Genomic DNA, 19,102 nt, shown 5'->3' with positions numbered 1-19,102 from the left:
CCTCCCAACCTGGTTTTCTGTTCCACTTATAAACCCCTCACTGTCTCTCACACATTGTGAAGTTCTGTCAGCTCTTTCTACAATTCCAAGCATTCTTTCTTGTTTAGCCTTGTCTCAGCCTTGCTTCCTTGACTTCCCGACCACGACCTTGCTCTTCCCCTGTTTGCCTGATCGCCTGACTCTTGCCTGTGACCACGACCACGTCTTTGCCTTGCCCTTGATTGCCCTGTTCTGATCGTATCTGACCCACGACTGTCTGACCACTTCTACCACGCACTGCAACTGGTTCCCGTGTTCCTGTGCCCCACGGTACGTTACAGAAACGTTACCTGCTTCTTAGAGATTTGAAACGCTCTTCATTGTAACGCGTGCAGGTTACCTGCAGGTGACGGCGAGTAGTCAAGAGAAATAACCCACACGCTGGGTTGAGATCTCAGAGTAGTAAGAAACTTGACTCAACACACAACCCAATGATTGGGTTCAAATTATTACCCAGCACATTTCAGAGTGTAGACTCAGGGTAGAAAAGGCTACTCTCCATGCATGCTGGGAGAGGCTTAGAGCAAGGAGTGCTGTTTTACTCTTCTGTGTTCAACTCTCAATAAAGGAATTTAATTAAAAAACATAACATTTTGTATTTATATATTTTATTATTATTTTTAAATAACAATGCTGGAGATTTATGGGAATTTGCATATCAAATACACAAGAAAACATGAGCTATAACACAGGGAATTAAGGCTATTTAAGATTGTAGAGAACAATAATAGCAGATTATAAGATAATTGGGATTTTAAACCTGACTCTCGTGTATTATTGATAAGTGCATGCAACTTCATAATTGATCACTAATAACCACCTTGAGCATACATTGCTTTAGATCTTGATCAAGGCTGAAAGAAAGATCATCTCATTGCCAGTTTAGCTGGTCACTTTACCAGCATAGCCAGGTTACATGGTCAACCAACCAGCCTGACCAAGTTGGTCTTTCAAATGACCATCTCCCAGCATCATATTGTCATTTACCAGCTTTACCAGCATCAAACCAGCTAAACCAACTTGGACCAGCAATAGACCAGCATCGCCCATCATGAACCACCTTAGACCATCTTGGAATTGAAGCTGGTCTGAGCTGATTTTCTCAGCAGGGCAGGGAGACAGTAGACAGGTGAAGTTGATAATGAAATTATTAGAAGGGAAACCACAAAACTTGAGACAGGGGTGACAGGTAGCGGTGATCTGGGGAATCCATGCAGCAGGTCCGACAACGAGACACTTGGCACCGGCAGCACATGCTTCAGTGCTCTGGGAGTGTTTATAGCCTGTGAGTTTAACACTTCATGACTGACAGCTGCCCTTCATGTCAACACAATACACATCAACAATGACTTTCATCACCATGTTCATCTGGACACTCTGCACTCAGGGTGGGAATTATTTTGATTTTATTATTTCCATTTTGTATGTATTTCTTTGTAATATCTAAACAGGCACACATCAAACTCACAGACCAAATCAGATTGTTTTCATGTATATTACATATATATGTAAGCATTATTTTTATTCTTCGTTTCCAGAATCCAGCGGACAGTATACTGTGACTCAGACTCCATCAGTGAAATCTGTTCAGCCAGGAGAGACACTCACTGTGACCTGTAAACCCAGCAGTGCAGTGTATATTAACAACATCCTACACTGAGACCAACAGAAAACTGATTTATTTTGCCACTACCCGTCAGTCTGGGATCCCCATTATAGTGTTGGGCTGTGGTGAATGAGGGCCCAGAGTGTGAGCCATCTCTGAGTGACTGTGCTACACTGCTCCACAATATCACAATATGTACTGCTGGTCATAGCAATACAACAATAACAATACCCTGCACACAACACATGCCCTTAATAAGCTCCTTCTCTGTCAGAGGGCAGCCTGAGACACGTCTTGGAATCCAGCATGACTTCACTATTGACAAATAGTACATAGATTAAAAAAAAAAAGTTTCTACCTACTTTAGTCAGCTAATGTGTCACCTCACCCCTTTCTAGAAAATAAAATGATATTTGTTACATCAGTAATACTTGCATATCATATGAAAGAGGGAGACTGGGACACAGATTAATCTGATTAGACATTAGTATTAAACTGGGATCTCTGACAGGGGTAAAAATAGAAGAAAACCAGGAAAGTGTCCCACCCCTATCAAGTCCCACCTGTGTTCACAGCTCCCAACTCATCTAACTTTCTGTGACAGGATTTGGATGAAGGAAGCTGCTCTGCATACCTGTCCTCCCCGAGGTAACTGGATTTAAACTGCATTTTAGGTAACTTTTGTTTAATCATGCGGACAATGGATTTTATGTATTTTTTTCTTTGTTTTAATCCATCTTTAAACTATTGTTATATTATCATTTGTAACGTACAATAGTTTTAAAAGTCATCTGTCTAATTGCCACTTGGTGAACGGGTAGTTGGGGTTTCTTATTTGAATGGTTTCTTTTTTGGAGTCGAGTTGTTACAATGATCACGATTTGTTTTCACATTTAGAGTTTGGATTGTAGTGTGGTTTATTTGTTTATTTTACTTCACTAACCCCAGTTCGCCTGTGGCATTTAAGATGAATAATTATTGAATCGTTTATTGCATATCCTGCTTTTATTCTTGGATTTTTGCTTGTAATAAACTGTTAAACATTTTGTACAATTTATTCCGGTCTCTGCTTACTTTTATTTGATTAAAAAGATCTTGTAGGGGGAAACCTGAGTTGTGCGCATTATATCTAAAACTATTTGGGCAAAACGAGTGGCATGGTCAGTAATTTAGCCAAGGGTAGAGTGTACACATCAGCCACCTGGTTACAATTATTATGATGCACAAGACAATATGAATTATTGTGAAAAAAAAAATATATAGAGAGAGTCTGCCATGATGACATCTTTCTAGGTCACTCACAGCAATAATTGCCCTCATAGAAAACTTGCACAGCGTCAGGGGTGGCGGCGGGGTATGGCTTGGTTAGGCTACAGCCCCACTTTAGCACCACCATGGAACAACCAAGAATATCACCGAGCAGAATAAGTGCCAGCCAGTTCCATTTGTGTCACTGCGTCATTGCTGCGTGAAACTGCGGGCGTTAGCATGCAGTGTAGTGATGCAGCGCATCACACATTACACTGATCTGAGTCAAATTAGTTAACGCTAGCTAGCTAAGTAAGTTGGGAAATTGGAACATTGTTAGCATTATTATGGATCGATCCAACCACGACAACCGGCAGATTGTGCTCCTTTGAAAACGTAAATGCCGAGTTTGAATATATTTTAAATAATAGGGTCGATTTGGAAACTGTGCTGACTTTGTCGTGTTTTGTGTGGCCTCGGCGGCCACCTCTTGTGCTCCGTTAATTACTGTAGCGCTCTCTCTCTCTATCTGTCTCTCTCTGTGTCTCTCTATATCTTTCTTTGTGTGCGTGTGTGTGAGGGGAGTTTGATGCGTGATGTACAATCCGCTGGGTTTGCCAGACAATGTGAACGACTTTAAATAGCATGCATAGTAATTATTGCCTGAACTCAGTAGTAGTGACCGTCCATGTCTGTTGCTCTCGATGTAATTTTGCGTGTGAAAAAAGGAGTCAGTGCAATCGTCTAACCCAGTGGTTTTCAAACCGGTCCTGGAGTACCCCCTGCCCTGCTGGTTTTTGTTCCAACTGCAGTGTACATTTTGTTGTCTCAAATTTGCATAGTAGTTATGCTAATCAAATATAATTTTGCTTAGCAACACGAGTTGCTTGATTAGCAACTTAAATTGGTCTACCAATTATCAAAAGTGGTGATTATTTGTTCTCACACAAACCCGCAGCGCAGCCAAGTACTCGGATATGGGCGTGTCTGGTGTAATTGGAAAGCTACAGCCCTGCCCTGTATGAGTGACAGACCCGCTGGCCAATGAGGGACGGGATTCGGGTAACAGGGCACGGAGTGCGGGCCGCCTCTCGGGCGTCACAATAAAAAAAAAAAATACGCGTATCTTAAAGGGGAGGTACCTCAGCATTGCTTATACGCATTTTCGATGCTTGATTTGGGACGGAAAAACGTATTTAATGCATCGCAGAATCAGCGAATCGATGAAGAAAATACATCGCAAATGGAGGTGAATTTGTCTCACTTTTTGCGATGTGAACCCTGACAAAATGTTCACTGCAACTGAGGTCTTAAATTGCTTAATTGAATCCTTAATTGACCTAACAAAGCAATATACCATTCAATTAAGTAATTAAAACCTAAATTGGAACAAAAACCAGCAGGGCAGGGGGTACTCCAGGACCGGTTTGAAAACCCATGATCTAACCCATAGCAGCCTAATGCGTGGTATTTCTAGCTACTGGGAAGGGTGCTATTTTATTGTGTATGTATTCACACTGAAATTCAGACGTTGCATTACGGGTTCGCCATCCCTGCCATAGTGTGTGTGTGTGTGTGTGTGTGTCTGTGTGTGTGTGTGTGTGTGTCAGTCCGACAGAGCAGAGCAGCGGCTGCAGCTGCGTGATTTCCAATGACACCGACACGTTCAAAAGAACCGTAACGTCGGAGCTCATCAATACTACAGTCTTTAATCATTTAGCACCGGGGCCCGTTTAATACCGGGTTGGTACACAGCCCTTCTCATGGCCAGTGAAGCAGTGTTTTTTTTTCTTATCTAGTGAAGTGAATGTGCTAACGTTACTTAAAGGTTAAGCTTTCTAGCTGACGTTTTATTTGCGAGTCTACCAGCTCCTCACTTTTGCCATGTTCAGCTTCGCCTATCATACCTGGTGTTCATGCTTTGCAAGAAATGTGGCCATTGCCTCTCTGCTTCTTTCGATTCCTTTTCCTCTCTGTCCCCTGATTTTTGCCTTTGGTGAGGCATTTTGACTCGCTAGTCAGTTTCCGCTTTGCTGAGCTGCAAAATGCACATCAGTGTGTTCCGCACATCTGACTGGCCAAGTGTTTCGACCGCACCATTTTCACAATAACAGCGGGGGAGTGGGGTATCAGATGTCCCGTTGCGTGAGGCTTCCTCTAGTTCAACTGCGTGTTGAGCTTTCTTTTCATACTTTCCCTACCATGGAAGATACTCTCAAAAAGTGGATACAAAATATTTGGTGTGAGCAGTTCAGCATAACCCCTCATACTATCGTCTGCAGTCGCCACTTTCAAGAGGAAGATTTGAGTGAGCCTAAGCTCCAGGCTAAACGGTCCTGAATTAATAAATTGGACAGTTTACTGTACAACCATGATAATAAGAAATCAATTCTGTACAACATGAAAAACAGGACAAAAATCATTTCACTGATTCTAGGATTTTGAAAATGGGGCGGGGGCCATAAGGAGGCCATGATTATTACAGAGAGGTCTGCTAGGGGGGTCTGGGGGCATGCTTTTAAAATTGGTTTTAAAAACTCAGTTTGTAAGTCAAGATTGAAGCAAATTACAAGGATAAGCTGGGCTATTCATAACAATCCAGCATTAATGTACCACCATATTTGCTACCATTTGCTAGTGACAAATGTATTTTAAAATGAACACAATAGACAACGGTGATGCCTTCTTGCCATGAACACAAGACAATACAGACAACTTTTCCACCCGCCTCACCCCCAAAAGTGCTTCAATATGGACACATTCCTTGAGCATGTGTTCAGTGCAAGAGGGAATGGTATTAGTGAACAACATAGGGTCCCCTTAATATGCAAAAATAAAGAAAATGCCTGACTGGAGAGAATGGGTACACAACTCCCCCCAACATCACTAGAATGCATCTTTAACACTGTATGTTACGAAGTACCTTTTACAACAAAGTGTTATGACCTCAAACAAGTATTTACATGCAAAACAAAATCTATGTATTAATGTCTGAACAATAAGTTATGAGTGTAACATTCAATCCCTGGACCCTTATGTAACATTATATACTGTGCAAATATATACAAATAGGTCAAATAAAAAACAGCACTTATTTGTTCAATACATGGCAAAAAGGTGCTAAAATGCTTTACCAAGAAAATAACACAAAAACTTGTGAGCTAAAACATATTTGTTTAACAATCAATAACAAACAATAAATAACATTAACGATTAGTATTATTTTTACTAAAAAGAATATCATATTTGTTTTTTTTAATATGATTAATGTATATAAAAAGTATTTACTTTGAAAAACCACACTATTAAATGAAAATACATTTTAACACTATAACAAGGTAATATAGTACAAATATAACTGAAGAAACAGTAACAGCTAAACACTCAAAGATAGAGGAGGAGCAACCTCCTCTGCCTCTGTGGACCAGCCTCCTCTGATGTATGGTAACCCTAAACTAGCTATCACCATTCATCAAATTGTCAGTGTCATAGCAGAAATAAAATCCAGCACAGCAAGAGTATTTCAATGGTCAACTTACTGCACACTGTCTGGTCCTGAGACTGACCTGCAGTGCGCATTGGAGAGCAGAGCGCAGCAGCAGGTGTGTTTGATCCAGAACTGCTCTCTCGCACCTCTATCCACCAGCCTCCTCTGGTATGTAGGTAGGTAGCAGTGGCCACACTGAACACAGGGCCCGATCTGTAATCAATGTATACCAGTGATGGCACCAGTGACTTTTCTAGTCTTAAACCCCCCCACCAAGAATTGGGTCTGAGTTCATGGTCATTGTGCTTGTACATTAGTGTATGCGTACAGTTACAATGTTACAGTATCCTTGTATGTGCTCGCTTTGCTTTGTGGAATGATGTTCTTTGCTTTATTGTTGTGTGTTTCAGATGATCATTTTATCATTTTCAGAGTTAACATAACTAAAGATTCAGCAATAATTTGGTGTTCATATGTCTGTAGTGTTATCGCTATTCAATATAGTGTGCCCAGTGTGCATAATGAGAAACATGTTCAGCTCATCTGCTCTGATGTTATGGATATCAAAAATGTCAACCCTCCACAGACACACACACACAGAGACACAGACACAGACACACTAATAGGGACAAATTTTACTCCCTCAATAAACAGGCGGACAAGGAATAATCAGGACCTGATTTAACTGAAATAATACCAAAAAAGTTTATTGAGCTACAACGAAGCGCTCCGGAGATGGTCACTGGACAAGACACATCTAAAGTTTTTCTAAAGAACTTGCTATCATATACAAGAGGACTCCCTTTGGTTTCTGGGCAACTAGATGATGGTAATGAGGTACCTCAAACTTTAACACACACGTCTCCTGTGTCTTACATTATGTTCTTTCTATGTCCTTGGATGAAAATGTTTTTCTAAAAATCACCTGCACAGAACTACTGTACCTGTCCTCTCCGGAGCCATACACAAAGCTTAAATTCATATATGGGTTACACAATCTTGCTGCAACAATGGTGGGAATATAATATATTTGGCACTCAGACGGGGCACTGTCCCACATCACACACAGAGACACACACACACAAGCACAGACACACACAGACAGCCAGACAGACACAGACAGTGTGCTTGACAAATACTTCCCCTCACAGTCAAGTCAACATGAGCCGCATTATCTAAAAGAAGAACCCATCATTTCCTTTTGTGTCAATATCAGCGAGACAGGGATTAAAAAACACATCTGAAAATGCTACTTGTACAAGCACGCTGAGATGCCCCGTCATCAGTAGGCGTGCAGAACAGTATGGTGACAAATGTCTTGTGTGGCTCTGTGGCGCAATGGATAGCGCGTTGGACTTCTGAAAAGGGCAGTGGTCATTCAAAGGTTGTGGGTTCGAGTCCCACCAGAGTCAGTGCTCACTTCATGAAACTTAGAGCTTGCTGGGCTTCTTCATGACAGCCAGAGGTATCTTGCAGTCAAGTGCCTCGCTGATGCCTTCACTTCTTACTTTTCTGGAATGCCAACTTTGTCCCAAATCCTTGCTTGACTATCAAGACCTCATACGCTGCTTCTTTTCCTAGCCACTGTCACTGTACCAGTCCCCCTCCGTGTCAGTTGCATCTCCGGGAACAGCTGGATCAGGTGGCCTTGTACTTCAGGCCATGGACTACTAAGCCATTGTGTTTTGCACCCGTGGCTTTCTATCCCACCATCGTTGTGGGCATTCCTTGTTTGACATTTCTTGACGACTGACGCCGTGTACGACCAATGGACAGTTCCAAGATTCGCAAGACAGAGCTACTTGTGCATTATTGCCCGCTTAACCTGGCTGCCTCTCGAGTGAGCAAAGCATGGAAAGTGGCTGCAACAGAAATCAAGACGGTGGAATCGGACAGAGTATACACCACGCTCGTCGGGAGGGATGGGCCTGCAAGATCTTGCCTAACCCTGCTGGCACGGGCTGGAAAGCATACCCATTGCACTTGCTTGCAAGCTGAAGACTCAAGTCAACATGAGCCGCTTTTACCAAATAGAAGAACCCATCATTTCCATCCGTCTCAAAATCAGCGAGACACGGATTTAAAAAACACAACTGTAAATGCTACTTGTCAAATCACGCTGAGACGCCCGGTCATCTGCAGGCATGCAGAAGAGTATCTTCGTCGTACAGTTTTGTGGTTCTGTGCCACAATGGATAGTGTGCTGGACTTCTAGTGACACACACACACACACACACACACAGACACTACAATTCAATATTCAATGTGCAAACAAGTTTAGCCAGAAGAAACAGAACTCTTTCAATCAATAAATCATGAATATACATTACAAATCGATTCAGAATATGCATAATACAATGTAAAAGCCAGACACTGGGATTGAGAGAATCTCTGGTTCCGTTGGTGTCCGGGCTTTATTGTGGTTCACAGGGTAAACGGGACAAAATACAAGGGGTAAAAACAAGCAAAACGAAACGTCCACACAAAACAGGGTGCTCCGGGCAGTCAGGGTTGGGAGTGTCAGTCCTCCTTCTCAGCGGGTTAGCTGCCTCCATCTGGGAAGGAGAGGGATTAAATAGAGAAGGCACAGCTGCCACTGACGTCACAATCGCCTCGGTGCTCATTGCCCGCAACTGTGAGTCCACAGCCTGTTAGCGAGGGAGCGACAACACAGCTGTGGCACATGAGCACCTCATCAGCAGACGTCAGCAGCAGCCGTGCCGTGACAGACAGCGGCCTGTCACATACAATTGTATATTTCCTGCGTTCCGTTCCTGCACTCTCTCATTCACCCATTCTAGCTGAGGCAGCCAGTGAGCCCACACACGTGCTATCCCTTCCTCTTCCTCTCACTTCACTGCTATATCAGCGATGACATCATAGAAATCTCTCACCTGACAGCAATGACATTACAGAGCACATACATTATGTCTCTAGCGACACTGTCAGTGTTGACTTTCTCGCTCAGTATGCCAGCTCTCCCGGAAACACTGCAATACGTGGATGAGATTGTACCATTTTTGGATGCTCTACCCTGCTGGGGCGGAGCTGTGATCCAGCTGAAAAGCAGGTCAGGCATGTGGGCACCTGGGCAGCGAAAGATGTATTCGTAAAGAAGAGAAATCCAGGTCCAACCGTCCGGTCCAGCCACAGACAGCCACAGAAGTAGTATAGATGGCGGCATCACTTATTTTGACAGCTGGAAGTCCCGCCCTCCCTATGAACTTTTAAACGGGAACTCCTCTCTCCTTCCCAGCACCCCCCTTGGGTTACCATTTGACCCTCCCTTGTCAGCCATCTTGGATGATATCGGCTATTTTGGATGTCAGCCATCTTGGCTGATATCGGCCATTTGTAAGGTCATAGGTCATCTGGTAAGATGGTAGCCATTTTGTTAGGGTGACATCCATCATGGTGAGTGTCCAAGTGCACCTCACCCTGCTGGTGTGGAGATTTAACGTTTAATAGCGTAAACTGTGTTTTTCAGGTTATATTGTTTTTATGATAATGTGTTGGAAAATTAAGAAATAAGAAAATAAAAGTTTTATATATTTTAGGTTATAATGTTTTATGATACTGTTTAAGTAAATAAAAAGAATAAGAAAAGTTATATATATATATATATATATATATTGGGTTATATTGTTTTATGAAACTGTTTTAGTAAATTAAAAAATAAGAAAAGTTTTAAATATATATATATATATATATTTAAGGTTATATAGAGAATAAGATAATAAAAGTTTTATATTTTATTTTAGGTTAAAATGTTTTATGATTCGTTTTAGTAAATTAAAAAATAAGAAAAATAAAAGTTTTATATATATATACAAGATTATATTGTATACATTTAAGAAAAATAAAAGTTGTAAATACACATATATATTTTATTTTAGATTATGTTTGATTATACTGTTTTAGTAAATTAAAAAATTAAAAAAATAAACGTTTTATATATATTTAAGGTTACACTGTTTTATGATACTGTTTTAGTAAATTAAAAAGAAATATTAATATTTACTCAGAGTGGGATTTGAACCCACATGTGTTTTTAGTTGATATGTTTTATGATTAGGCTTAGAATGATACTGTGTTTGCAAAATAAAAAGGTAAGAAAAAATCAATTAAGAAATGTATAGACTTACATATATTGCATGTCATTACATATATATTTAAGCAAACACAGATAAACACACATACCTATATCTCTTTAGTTTATATTTATCAATAGACGATAGAGAACAACAGTGAAATGTATAGAATTATATCTGTACATTTTGACCAGCACTGTACTTATTATATTTGTTACATTAGTGAATGCTCAAACGTAGCTTTAACATGTATCATATTTAAGAATATACTGCATTTCATTCCATTACACACACACACACACACACACACACACAAACATATATATATATATATATCTTGTTAGGTTTTATTTATCAATAGACACTAAAGACATGCACACCACTTTTCTTACAGAGACACAGTGAAGCACTATTTGTGAATACTCATATGTAATAAATAATATATGTATATATGATTTGTTTGTGCTTAAATGTATAGAATTAATAAAATACACACACACACACACACACACACACACACAATGGTGACTTTTATTGTGACAAACAAGCATTTTACAACATGGAACATAGTCAGAAGTAGAAAAAGATACTCCATGAAATGTTGTATAGATACTTGTAATCATTAATTTCTTGTTCACAACACCAACATTGGACAGAAAGAAACACTGACCTGTACAGAGTAATGTCATTTCCAGCATATTCCATATATATTGTATTCAGTCTTTCACTCTTGGCTTCTTTTTCAAGGTTATACCAGGTTCTGGTGACAAAGTACATCAGGTATCTATTGTAAATAAAGTGAGAAACACTTAAGTTTCTATTCCTTTGGAAATACCTTATTTTTCAAACCTACAAATACATGGTGACAACTGCAAGCATGACACACATACAAAACACAGAAATAGGGACCACATTGCAAGGATATAATAAGCACAAATGGTATTTTACTGCAAATTTTAAGTTTTGTAAAATTATTTATATAACTTCTAGGAGTAATCTGCAAACTACATAGTGAAAATGCAATCAGTCTTCAGGAAACACACACAGCAGTCTGAAATAAGCACAACGTCATATGTATATGAACCAAAACTGCATTCTACTAAACCCTGAAACTCTGAAAAATCACTACAAACTCTGTGTTTTGTAAAATGGCTTATTTCACAGACACAGAAACAAATAGGCTCACCCTCAACATATTCCAACACTTGTTATGATGTAAACTTAAAGGTTTACCAGTAGTACAGGGGTATTATTAATCTATTCATGCAACTTTTAGACACTTGTCTAATACAGAGCTAACAACTGCATTGATAGCGGGTAGCAGGGCTTTGACAATGCTGTGCGGTGGGGTTTAAAATGACTTTGTAGGCCAGGGCTTCAAAACCTTACCCCATTTTAACATTTTCAAATTAGCCTCCAACCCGTAAAATACTAAGACATGTTTTTTTGTATCATATGTATCATGTTGTATTACTATGTACATTAATGTGGTTTATAATTTTGATTTAATTTGACATAATTTTATCATATTTTTAATTACAAATTCATATATATAAATAACAAATACTATATAATAATAGTAATAATAATGCAAAAACATATTAAGCAATCATATTTTTACTTACAAAATAATATATATAAAATAACAATATCGAGCGTGGTATTGACGGTATGGAGAGACCCCGTTCCTCCTCCTCCCGTCCCCGCTGCTGTGCCACGTGTGGCCACCGCATGCTACCGGCTTGGAGTGGTGACGTGATCTGCCCCCTCTGTCAGGGACCGGACCCGCGGGGTCCTAGTCACGTCCTGAAAGACAGGGGGCGAGATGCTGCACCAAGATGGACCAGATCTGTGCCCTACTGGCTGCTCAAGGTTTATTTAGCCGCCCTCTCCTCATGTCATGTCAGGATTGATGGCGAGCCTCCGGGCCCTCATTTTTTAGCAGCGCAGTTTCTGAAAGGTGCACGTAGGCAGAGGCCTACCCACGCTCCTTCTTTGCCCGCATGGCGCCTTGATGTAGTGCTGGACGTGCTTTCTAAGGCCCCATTTGAGCCCTTGCAGTCATATGACTTAAGGTTTGCGTCACTGAAGACGGCGTTTTTGCTGGCAATCACGTCAGCGAGTTACATGCCCTGTCTGTTCACCCTGTGTGTGTCCGTTTTGCAGGAGATGGTTCCAGGGTTACACTTTGACATAATCCTGCATTCCTCCCGAAGGTGCTGTCTCCTTTCCAATCAACAGGCCTATTGAGTTGATGGCTTTCCATCCTCCACCCTTCTCTTCGGAGGAGGAGAGTAGGCTACACCTGTTGTGCCTGCTGCGGGCTCTCAGGTGCTATTTGCAGCGCACCAAGGACATTCGATGTTCGGACCAATTGTTTGTGGCCGGGCGCTTTCAAAGCAGCGCCTCTCGCACTGGATTGTGGACACCATTACCACGGCTTATGAGTCAACTGGAGCCCCAGTGCCTGAACACCTGGTGGCCTACTCGACTCAAGGTGTAGCCACGTCGTGGGCCCTTTTTCCAAGGCGCCCCACTGGCAGACATCTATGCGGCTGCGAGTTGGGTCTTGCCGCACACCTTTGTTCGGTTCTACAGGCTGGACGTGACGGGCCCAGTTCCTTCTATTGGGAATCCGGTGTTGGCTTCAGCTGAGTCGCAGTAGCCTGTTAGGCACTGGCTCCTGGCTTTTCTATCCCTGTCTGCCCCTGTTGAGCATGCTTGGGAAAAGCAATGCAGAACCGTTATCCCTTCCTACCGGACTGTGACTTGTATACAGTTCATTCTATAGGTGGGAGTGCATGTGTTTTTTACACGTGTACCCCGCCATTGTACATAGTTCCTTTGTCAGCAGGCCTTGGCCCCTCCCTAGCTATACTAGCTGTGCTGAGGGCCGCTGCTGCTGTATTCAGCAGTAGGCTTTGAGTTTGCTCTTGTGCCCCGCTGTGTATATAGTTCATTTATTGACATCAGTAGAGCATCTGTTGCCGCTAGCTTCCGCAGTGGGTATCCTGCTCCTGTGTCATGTGAGTGGTGCATGAACTGGCTCCTGCACTCCGCAGTGTATATAGTTCTTTAGAATATACAGTTGAGCTTGTCCGCTCCTTATTAAGTTTAGCATGGACAACTGCTCCTGTTGTTAGCGAGGGCACTCGTGCTTCGCTATGTATATAGTTCCTTTGCCAGCAGTCTGTGGCCCCGCCCTAGCTATGCTAGGGCTGAGGCCACTGCTGCAGTGTCCAGCGGAAGGCACTTGAGTTGGTTCTTGTTGGTCCACTGTGTATATAGTTCCATTATTCGTAATTGAACTATCCAGCAGTGGCTATCTAGTCTGGTTAGCCCGCTGTATGTTGAGCACGGGCTCAACGGACTGTGACCTGTGCTTATATGGTGTGGTCTGGGTATTGGCCCTGCTCCTAGCCCTGCTAGTAGAGCAGGAGACTGCTATTACTAGGCTTCATGGTAGGCACAAGGTCTTGTTGCCTGTGGATACACCATTGCTTATTTCTTCCCAGTTCAGCGTGACTGTGGTCTTCGCGTCTGAGCAGCCCAGATGTGGCCCAAGGGGCCCCTGTGGTTCTATCATAGAGTTGGTATGGCTCCTAGTAGGTTCGCCTCGGGGCAGGCTCTCTTACCAGCTCGCTGCCTCCTCCCTTGCGACAGTTTGGTTATACTGTAACACCTCCCCCTTGGGCAGTGCTTCTGACTCAAAAGATAACGATAGGTTGCGTATGAAACCCCGGTTATCTGAGAAAACAAGCACTGCCCAAGGGTTGCAAGCTCGCGCGGGAGTTCAAGCTCTCGGCAAAAAGAGGAAGTCCTTGTGCAGACGTCACCTTTTGTACAAACAGGAAGTGGAAGGGTCCTGTTTGAGTGACGGGCACAAGGGCCAATGGCAGCTTTGATAGACAAAAGTCTTCGATGCGTTCCAGCGATGCACGCTGAAAACCCCTCCCCGTTGGGCAGTCCTTCTTTTCTCAGATAACCGGGGTTGCATATGCAACCTATCGTTCTTTGTCTATGGTTAATTCCCTCTCACTTTGTAACTTTTACTAGTAAGTCAAATTGAGATTTTAAAAGTTGGTACATGTGAGACAGAGCCAAGAAGGTTGAATTCGGACTGTAGGTTGCTTATGTACATGGGTAAATTACTTTTGCTAGCCTAGTATAGTACTATATACCAATGCTTTATTGTCCTTCAGGCTAAATCATTTTGTATATCAAACAATGGTGAGTGACATATTCTGAGTAATGTACTTAAACTAGTGCTAATCATGCTCTGAAACCAACCCATAGAGAACAAGGTGAAAACTGGAATTAATGGCAAAGCACAGCCATAAACAGTCAACATAATCAAGCCCAGTTAGAAATATAGATGTCTAATTATTTTGAGCACTAATCTTACATTTCATAAAGAAAAGCATTTAATTCTTAGCAATTGTTAGGTGTATGCTGTACGTATTCCAGTTAGTTCACTGTAATGACAGAAATGAGAAGTTCATTTCTTTAGCACACTCACGGAAAACCATTTATTTTTAAACAGTTACTAGATAGCCAGTTTAGGCCTTCATCTTAGTTATTTCTAATAGCAAGAGTGCTTAAAATTATTAATTGAATTATATATCTTTGTTCCCCCTTTTTCTTACTGCTCTCATAAAATAACATTTTATTCAAGCAATAACAGGGTAGCCTAAATATACAACATATCTTAAAGTACAAGGCATCTGAAAGCTGTGTATGGTCTCAATGCATTTGATGCGGAGGATTAATTCAACTGAAAATGGTCAAAACTGTGGACTTTTATTGAATGTTAAATTTGACAGTGTTCTCTCTTAAGGACCTGTTGCCTGTGGGACGTTGCTGCTTTGGTTGTGTCCAGTGCCATTTCAGATAAGAGAGGCTCTGCAGGACAAGCAGGACAGAAACCCGTCTCACAGACACTCTGCCTGCTCTGCATCTCCATTTCCCCTCTCCACCGCACACAGCTGAACGTTATTCTGAATCTTACACAGAGCGCTCAGCTTCTGACACTGATGGCAACATGGGGCCTGGCTCCGAGCCTGAGGAAAACCATGAGGTAATTCAAACTTATTTAATTTCTATACTGTGAAATGTCAGATTGAAAGTGGTTTCTGTTCTTAATGTTTGTATTGTTTATGTATTTCATGTATTTTTGTACAGTTTTGTGTTGACGAGTCCTACATCAACATGAATGTGAATTTCAATGTGAAGAGCACGTGTCATGCTCTGTAATGCAAGGGAGCAATGAGGGGCTGTAGAGACACTCATAAGAGTAGCAGGAGCACTTTTTTATGAACTACTAATTTGTTATATTTTAATAGAATATGAAATGTAGTAGAAAGTTGTATCAGATCAGACCACTGGACAGAAACACCCCACCAAGACTGAGTTTTCATGTTTCTGCACATGTCACCTACAAACTGTTGACAGAGTGGATGAGGGTCTACAGCAGAGGTTCCCCATCCTGAGGTTGTGACAAAGTCAGGGTGAGTTTTGTTTAATATGTTTTTAAATTATTATTATTATTATTATTATTATTATTATTATTATTATTATTAAATTATTATATTGTTATTTTAAATATATTATTCTGTAAGTAAAAATATGATTGCTTAATATGTTTTTGCATTATTATTACTATTATTATATAGTATTTGTTATTTATATATATGAATTTGTAATTAAAAATATGATAAAATTATGTCAAATTAAATCAAAATTATAAACCACATTAATGTACATAGTATAACAACATGATACATATGATACAAAAAAATGTCTTAGTATTTTAGGGGTTGGAGGCTAATTTGAAAATGTTACAATGGGGTAAGGTTTTAAAGCCCTGGCCTACAAAGTCATTTTAAACCAGACCGCACAGCATTGTCAAAGCCCTGCTACCCGCTATCAATGCAGTTGTTAGCTCTGTATTAGACAAGTGTCTAAAAGTTGCATGAATAGATTAATAATACCCCTGTACTACTGGTAAACCTTTAAGTTTACATCATAATTTTTGTAAGTGTTGGAATATGTTGAGGGTGAGCCTATTTGTTTCTGTGTCTGTGAAATAAGCCATTTTACAAAACATAGAGTTTGTAGTGATTTTTCAGAGTTTCAGGGTTTAGTAGAATGCAGTTTTGGTTCATATAAATATGACGTTGTGCTTATTTCAGTCTGCTGTGTGTGTTTCCTGAAGACTGACTGCATTTTCACTATGTAGTTTGCAGATTACTCCTAGAAGTTACATAAATAATTTTACAAAACCTAAAATTTGCAGTAAAATACCATTTGTGCTTATTATATCCTTGCAGTGTGGTCCCTATTTCTGTGTTTTGTATGTGTGTCATGCTTGCAGTTGTCACCATGTATTTGTAGGTTTGAAAAATAAGGTATTTCCAAAGGAATAGAAACTGAAGTGTTTCTCACTTTATTTACAATAGATACTTGGTATAACTTGGTAGAACCTGGTATAACTTTGAAAAAGAAGCCAAGAGTGAAAGACTGAATAGAATATATATGGAATATGCTGGAAATGACATTACTCCGTACAGGTCAGGTTTCTTTCTGTCCAATGTTGGTGTTGTGAACCAGAAATTAATGATTACAAGTATCTATACAACATTTCATGGAGTATCTTTTTCTACTTCTGACTATGTTCCATGTTGTAAAATGCTTGTTTGTCACAATAAAAGTCACCATTGTGTGTGTGTGTGTGTGTATTTTATGAATTCTATACATTTGAGCACAAACAAATCATATATACATATATTATTTATTACATATGAGTATTCACAAATAGTGCTTCACTGTGTCTCTCTAAGAAAAGTGGTGTGCATGTCTTTAGTGTCTATTGATAAATAAAACCTAACAAGATATATATATGTTTGTGTGTGTGTGTGTAATGGAATGAAATGCAGTATATTCTTAAATATGATACATGTTAAGGCTACGTTTGAGCATTCACTAATGTAACAAATATAATAAGTACAGTGCTGGTCAAAATGAACAGATATAATTCTATATATTTCACTGTTGTTCTCTATTGTCTATTGATAAATATAAACTAAAGAGATATAGGTATGTGTGTTTATCTGTGTTTGCTTAAATATATATGTAATGACATGCAATATATGTAAGTCTATACATTTCTTAATCGATTTTTTCTTACCTTTTTATTTTGCAAACACAGTATCATCCTAACCCTAATCATAAAACATATAAACTAAAAACACATGTGGGTTCAAATCCCACTCTGGGTAAATATTCATTTTTCTTTTTAATTTACTAAACCAGTATCATAAAACAGTGTAACCTTAAATATATATAAAACGTTTATTTTTCTTATTTTTTAATTTACTAAAACGAATCATTTAACATTATAACCTAAAAAAAAATATAAAACTTTTATTTTCTTATACTCTTTTTATTTACTAAAACAGTATCATAAAACAATATAACCTATTGATTATATATATATATCTGTATTTAAAACTTTTATTCTCTTTTTATTTACTAAAATAGTATCATAAAACAATATAACTTTAAATATATATATATGTATTTAAAACTTTTCTTATTCTCTTTTTATTTACTTAAACAGAATCATAAAACAATATAACCTTAAAAACACAGTTTATGCTATTAAACATTACACCTCCACACCAGCAGTGTGAGGTGCCCTTGGACATTCACCATGATGGATGTCACCCTAACAAAATGGCTACCATCTTACCAGATGACCTATGACCTTACAAATGGCCGATATCAGTCAAAATGGCCGATATCATCCAAGATGGCTGACAAGGGAGGGTCAAATGGTAACCCAGGGGGGTGCTGGGAAGGAGAGAGGAGTTCCGGTTCAATGGTACATAAGGAGGGAGGGTCAAAGAGTAACCCAGGGGGGTGCTGGGAAGGAGAGAGGAGTTCCAGTTCAAAGGTACATAGGGAGGGCGGGACTTCCGGCTGTCAAAATAAGTGATGCTGCCATCTATACTACTCACAGACACAGTTAGCCACAGCCACGGCTTCTTCCAATTCTCGTCAGTGTTCCAGATTCGATGTTTTTTTTCTTCAGTGACGTTGTAAACACGCACGTGGGGAGCACATCAAAACCCAGTTTTGTGATTCAGTTACAGAAACAACTGACACAGCGGAGCAGTAGGGGTTGTAACATTTTTTGGTCCAAGGTCTGGACCACAGCGACTGAGTGGTCCGGACCTCGGCACTGTGGTCCACGGAGTGGTCCCGATCACGTAACGCAAATTGGGATGGGTTTTTGTTTAGTATTTTTGGACACACCGTATAAAACCCATTTACTGTCAAATATATTATCGACATATCCAAACTACAAACATAATGATCATAAATGTACAATATTAATAGTATAATTCTCATTTGTAACATAGCCGATAGCTGATTTCTTTTTTAATCTTATCTTTCAGACAATTTGTAGGAAGCTGTGCTAACGTTACTCTGAAAAATGCGCTTACATTGAGCAACTTTGTCATTCTGAATGAAATTATTCAAGTTATAATTTTTTCCTCATCATGACTGAAGAGAAAAGATAGCTTATTTAGAATCTTATCTTTAATTTAATGTCAGCCTATTTACATG

The 19,102-nt window shown here is 40.0% G+C and overlaps 1 non-coding gene across 1 annotated transcript; it reads left to right on the top strand.

Moving 5' to 3' along the window:
• Positions 1–7,704: 7,704 nt before the first annotated feature.
• trnar-ucu (transfer RNA arginine (anticodon UCU)) lies at positions 7,705–7,792 on the top strand. The gene is given in 2 exon segments: positions 7,705–7,741; positions 7,757–7,792. It is a non-coding gene; the product is annotated as a tRNA-Arg (tRNA).
• Positions 7,793–19,102: the final 11,310 nt, after the last annotated feature.

The sequence above is a fragment of the Amia ocellicauda genome, unplaced genomic scaffold (assembly GCF_036373705.1).
Source record: "Amia ocellicauda isolate fAmiCal2 unplaced genomic scaffold, fAmiCal2.hap1 HAP1_SCAFFOLD_270, whole genome shotgun sequence".
Lineage (NCBI taxonomy): Eukaryota > Metazoa > Chordata > Actinopteri > Amiiformes > Amiidae > Amia > Amia ocellicauda.
This window is presented reverse-complemented; position numbering and strand designations above follow the sequence as displayed.